Raw genomic sequence first — 6,615 nt, forward strand, 5'->3', positions numbered from 1 at the left:
GGTGCATGACTTGTCAAATAGGAGGGAAACACGCTACAGACAACTACCATTTGTTACAGAAGTATACTCAAAATTCGTAGCAATTGTTCTGTAACTTTTGTATATCAATGGGACACGATGAGTGCACTTGTAGAAGCTATGAGTTAATGATGGATAGAACTCCCACCTACAGGGCTCAGGCTGAAACGTGACCCTTAGACCTGAATGCAAGAGTGGCGCAAACCAGATTTCAGGGGTGCGAATGAGGCCGAGGTGGAGGAGGACCTGGAAGAGGTCGCGAACAGTTGATATGCTAAAATTGCGGAGGGCCAGGAAATTATGCTCGTGATTGTATGAACCCAACGCGTCCATCATGTCTTTATTGTACCTTATTTGATCATGAGACAGAAGATTTTCCTACGCTAATAGCTAGGATACGCGACAAGGGAGCGCTACCACCTCCCCTGACTCAGAAGCTGCAGATGATGAGGTCTGAGTCACGTGAGGAAGATCCAAATGTGAACATTGTTCTTCGAAGTGGAATCGCGATGGGAGATGATAAAGGAAAACATCCCGAAGATAGTATTTGGGTTCACAAGGCTCCGACGAAAGAAGCAGAGTTTGATTTGGAGTGCGCTAAGGAAACCTTCATGGAATCTAAGAAGAGCTTCGCTGATGCCTCCACTTCATAAAGGAAAGACAGAACAGAGCTGGAAATGGACCCATCTATGCTTACGACATTCCTAGAAACATGCATGAAGCTACTATGTGATAGTAAGGTTGTAAAGGGACTACAGGAACTCATTAACAGATGCGCTGGCACCACGCCAGGAGAACCACTTGTAGTCCAAAAGATTGGAAAGCATATGACGAGGATGGGAAGAGAAATGAGGTTAACCATGTAGATTGGAGAATGTGAGACAGACCAAGTAAATTTGGATTTAGGATCGGAGGTGAACGTTCTGCCGAAGCAGACATGGGAGCACATGGGGAGGCCTACGCTGTAGTGGTCTCCTATTCAACTGCGAATGGAAAACCAATGAAGATAATACCTATGGGAGATTGGAGGGAATCACTGTGGATATTGATGGAGCAAGCATGCTAGCAGACTTTGAAGTAATGGAGATTGTTGATGACAACAATCCCTATCCCACGCTCATGGGAATTGATTGGGCCACTGACATGAACGGGGTGATTAATTTGAAGAAGTGCAAAATGATTTTTGAGAAGTCTATGCGTGTAGTTATACCCTTGGACCCTGCTGAAGGATCGTGCTATACCGAGCCGGTGTGCGACTATGAAAGTGATGATGATTTGGACTACATCTACAAAATAACCGTGCGAGGGAAAGATTGGGTAAATCCCATTGCGGACGAACGGATCTCATGGGAGCATGAAAGCTCCTATACATAGGATTCTAATGAGGAGATAGAGTGATGGCAGAACTGGTTACATGAGGTAACCATGCTTAATTGCAATATGATGATAAGATCACTGCGTTGCGTATTAATAGAAGTAAAAGATCTACCTACTTATGATGGATTAGGTGAGGTAGATGCTTTCTTGGAAAAATTCGAAAGGGAGGTGTTGGAAAAGCAACGTTTCCAAGCCTTGAATTGGGTACTGCGCGCTATGCCCATGAGGTGGTGGGGTATGCACAAAGGGAGCTTTGAAAACTGGCATGCATGTAGGAGGATGATGCACTCACGGTTTGGGAAACCTATAGTGTGATTGGCAGGTAAATACAATGGACAGGATGGTCCACATGAGCATCTGTCCAAGTGGGTACAAGCATATGGTAAACAACCTACGCGGATGCACATGAACTTCACATTGGGAAATACGGTCAATAAGCATGTGGGGGGGGCGGGAAATGCATAAATGGCTCCTCGAGTTGCAACGAGAGAGTGTGGAGAGAATAATCGCACAGAAGGTTATCCACGTGGAAGCATTTAACGAAGTGTACAAAGCACTGAACAAGGTATGTAATGCAAAACGAAGTGATTGGGACCTGTGCGTGCTAGCAGTCTTATGGGCTTATAGGACAACATGGAAGAAATTGACGGGGCGAACGCCTTCTAGGCTAGCCTATGGAGTGAACATTGTAATGCCGATGGAGTATATCATGCCTAGTCCGCACATAGCAGCGCCCACAGATATGACAAATCATGGAGCCTTGGAGGAAGGGATCGCGCAGTTGGAATAGCTTGAAGAAGAATGCTTTGGACCTAATGAACAGATCCAATAGGGTAATCTTAGGCTCCACGAACTCATGAATGAAAGAGTTCGAGTGAGGGAGAAAAGCGCCATGGCAGAAGAAGAAGTCAAGAAGCTTGAGGAAGGAATAAAGAAGGCCTTCCTTGATAGAAAGACTGTAGTGATTGTTAGACTCCGTCTCATGTCAGAGATAGATTCTTCTTCAAAACCCTGTTTTGAAGAAGAAATCATTAATATGTAATTTGTCATGATGTTCTATAGCTCTACAGCTCTTCAAATGACAATGTTTTGATGTGGATGATGAGACAATCCCTGCAACAGTTAGACATGGATTTACATTCTCCGCAGCTGATGAACAAGGACTAGACCATGCATTACTATAGAGAGAGGCCAAATTGGTGGCTAGCAAGAGCAAGAGCTCAACAAGCCCGCATTCTAGCTTCGCTCGACAATCTGCTGCAAATTCATTTATGTTTTGATAATATAACAATTTGAAGAAAACAAACATGACTTATTCAGAACTACGAGGCCACTATTTTGTTTTGACAGCATCTTTCGATGACATTGATGCAAGCATGTATGATGGGTTGATAGTTCTTGGAGGAAGGGCACCCGAGTACCTAGCTCTAAATGAATTTGTTCTTAAATTGGTCAAGCGGTTTTCTGATTCAAACAAGCTCATTTCTTCTATCTGTCGTGGGCAATTGATTCTTGCTGGTGCAGGTATATTGAAAGAGAAAACATGTACTGCGTATCCAGCTGTAAAGCTTGATGTATTGCTTTCTGGCGGTGAATGGTTAGAGCCAGAACCTATAACTACGTGTTTCAGAGATGGGAATTTAGTGACAGCAGAAGCTTGGCCTGCACACCCACAATTTATCTCTCAGATCATGGCATCATTGGGAATTAAAGTGTCGTTTTGAGGAGTTGTGCGCATTACTCAATTTCTACTCCGTGTGTATAAAAACTACTATGTTGTAGAGGACCACTAGATATAATAAGTTGCAGTTGCAGTGTAAGTTGATGTCTTCATTAAGTTAACATAAAATAAAGGGATCAACAGGCAATCAAATGAAAGTGGCTCAAAATATCAATCGGTCTCTTTCAGCCCTGGGGGATGTTATTAGTGCACTGGCTTCTGAAGGGCGGCATACAGAAATCACAAGCTCATGATGCTTATGAGTGATGCACTTGGTGGCGATGCCAAAACATTAATGTTTGCAAATATATCCCCAGCGGAATCCATTATGGATGAGACCCATAATTTTCTTTCATATGCTACCCGAGTTCGCTCAATTGTAAATGATGGCAAGCGCTGGACAAAGCCAATGGTTCTTACGGCATCTCTCTTCGCTTTGGCATTAGATTTGTATTGAAACATCATTCTATGGTTCTCTGGCTACCATTCCTTTTGGCACTATGGGTTGGAGGTAATGAGCAACACCCACTAGATGACATCAATGCAGCTCTAAAGAATGACTTGCAGCTTCATCCTTATTCGAAGTCCCCTGACATTGGAACAAATTTAATGAATTCACATACATGGCCCAAAGCCTCTGAAGATCCTAGCCGATACCTTGATGGAACCCGTGTATACATACAAGGATCTTTATGGGATAGATTTGCCAGTGGAGATGGAGAATTTACAGATGGCCCCTATAATATCCAAAATCCAGAAGACTTTTTCAAGGATGGATTTTATAAATATGGATTTAATCCTGAGGTGGGTTTTGTAGGTATGCCACTTGCAACCACTATCAGAGCAACAATGCCTCCAGAAGCATAGCAAATTCCACTGTTTTAGAAGCTCCCAAATAGCTACATTAAAGAAGTGCCAAATCCTGTTTGGGACTATCACAAGTATATCCCATATTCTAACCCTGGAACGGTCCATGATCAAATTGAAATGTATGGAGAGCCAAAGAGTCTGGATGATTTCTGTGAGAAGGCACAACTTGTCAACTATGTTCAATATAAGGCACTTTGGAAGGGTGGACGTCAAGGATGTGGACAAAATACACAGGTGTTCTAATTTGGAAAACCCAGAATCCATGGCCGGGTTTGAGAGGTCAATTTTATGACTATTTTCATGAACAGACAGCAGGATTCTATGGTGTCCGTTCAGCTGCAGAACCAATCCATGTGCAGTTGAATCTGGCAACATATTTTATTGAGATAGTGAACACAACATCAAGTCCCCTGTCAAATGTTACAGTGGAGGTCTCAGTATGGGATTTGGAAGGGACCTGTCCATACCACAAAATCAACAAAAATATATCAGTGCCATCAAAAATAACACTTCCAGTTTTTGAAATGCAGTATCCAAAATCACATAATGCAAAGCCGGTTTATTTTCTTCTCCTCATGCTTCTTGATACATCAGCAAAACCTTTATCGAGGAACTTTTATTGGCTCCATTTGCCAAGTCATTCTCTCCCTAATGTTGAAGATCATGACAACCAACATGAGCCCATTAGCATCGAGAATAATTGTGAATATGGAAGTATGAATGTAGAAGAACCTGCAACGGAGACAACAGAGGGATTGCGTTCAAGGGTGTCAAGTTTTTTTTTTAGAAAGAACAAAAACATTCAAGTGACAGAGATAAAAGGGGCTGGGGACATCTGGAAAGAGCAGTCTTTGCCGTTTCTCATTCAACAAAAGCCGCAGATGCCTGAAAGCGTAGATTCATGTGTTAGTTTCATCGGTATCGCACCATGCTCAACAGATATGCCCATCATTATTGGATAAGAAAGATTCTGTGTTCTGGCAATTGAATACTCCGGCATTCAATTCAATATGCGGTGGATTTACTCCAGATCAGCAAAATCTTTTCCTAAGTTCGGTAAAATGGCCAACGCATTGCAAGATGGCAAGATTTGGGGAGCAGTTGCAAAATGGCATATACGATTAGATTGCCTATATCTTCAGATTGACACCTGTGAACGCTACTTGTGAAAGGATGCGTTATTCCATCTCAGCAGCGCCGATCGTTTTTTTTTAGTTTTATATATTAATAATGATAAAACAAATCGCTGATTTTGGGTCGATTTGTTTTAGCAGCATGTATTTATTATATTAAAAAATTTATTTGTAAAAGAGGGGAGAGTTAGTCAGGAGAGAGTTTCTGATTGCTGAGTGCTGGAACAGAGCTTTCAATGTACAGTTTTCTGCAGGGATTTTTTGTCTCATATGTAAACTGTTATGTTTCATTCACCTCATGATCATTTCTAATTGAGCAAATGAAGTGTTTAGGTAGAATTCATAGTATTATATGCTCTGCCTATAAGTTTGTTCAATTCAATGTTTTCTTCTGTTTGACAAGGATTCAGTTCTATGCCCTTGTCAGCTCCTCACCAGTCTTGCCATCCCATTTAAAAATCTAGATTTGATGCTAAATTCCTTGCCTACCTTGCCTTAGTCGTCAACCTGTGTTGTTCATTATATTTCTCTGTTTGAAGCTGTGATTTTGCCCATGCAGCCCAGAAAAACCCCATTATTTAATTAAAAACCCCAAATCAATCATTCCAATCAGTTTACTAGCCTAATATCAGAGTTACCCGTTTGGTCATCTCATCAATTGAAGATCTACCGAGATTGACCAGAGAGAGCCTTCTCCTGCCCCGTAGGGCTAGCTACGGGGCTGAATGGTTTGATGTTGCCTTGACGTTTACCTTTCTCAGCCTGAGGTGAAATCTCAAACGCTAACAGTGATAAAATAGGATGTGCATGACTACCTTGATGAATTTGGGGACTACCATCAAGAGTTGATCAGTTTGATGGATTGGACCGTATTTTATTAAGGGGATCACAGATGGTGGCACGATGCAGTTGGTGAAGTCAAATGGAGAACACTTCCTAGGAGAAGTAAGCGATAGTCAGTTGAAGCTGTATATAGGTGGCCTGGCCACCTGACTAGTCGTGGAAAGCATAGTCTTAGTGCTCCAGGCAGTTGAAAGGAGGCGCAAGACTATAAACTACTCTACCCGAAAGCTGTGCAATGACAGGACTATGTGCAGGAGTGAAGTGTCACAAGGTCCGCGACACTGCAAGGGTAGCTGTGCTGCCATGCGGGTTGGATGGAAAGTGGCCGTTATAATCACTACTCACGATGTGATTCTTGGTGTGAGACCAAATGGAGCGGGCAGTAGGCATTTAAGGCAAACTTTAAGGACTAGATTTGGGAAAATCTACCGCTAAGGGAGCATTAATGGAATGAATTTGGGGGGAATGGTCGAATTTGAATTCAAAAGGCATTATAAATTGCAAAGAGCTGCCCAGTAAACAACACTTAGCCATTTGAGAATTGAGCTATTGTGTGCCCAGATATTTCTAAACCCAGACCTGTTTGATCTATTGGAGTTAAAGGCATTGTGTGAACACCTACTTGAGCAATTGAGAGATTTCCGGAAAAACAAG

General features: G+C 42.3%; 2 pseudogenes; both read left to right on the forward strand.

Annotated features, from left to right (window-relative positions):
• Positions 1–2,702: 2,702 nt before the first annotated feature.
• Positions 2,703–3,119, forward strand: LOC149223468 (protein DJ-1 homolog D pseudogene; annotated as a pseudogene).
• Positions 3,120–3,583: 464 nt separating this feature from the next.
• LOC149223469 (mannosylglycoprotein endo-beta-mannosidase pseudogene) lies at positions 3,584–4,962 on the forward strand (annotated as a pseudogene).
• The last annotated feature ends 1,653 nt before the right edge of the window (positions 4,963–6,615 follow it).

The sequence above is a fragment of the Pinus tabuliformis genome, chromosome Q (assembly GCF_031772625.1).
Source record: "Pinus tabuliformis cultivar Carrire ecotype Pingquan chromosome Q, CPIR1, whole genome shotgun sequence".
NCBI classification, from domain to species: Eukaryota; Viridiplantae; Streptophyta; class Pinopsida; order Pinales; family Pinaceae; genus Pinus; species Pinus tabuliformis.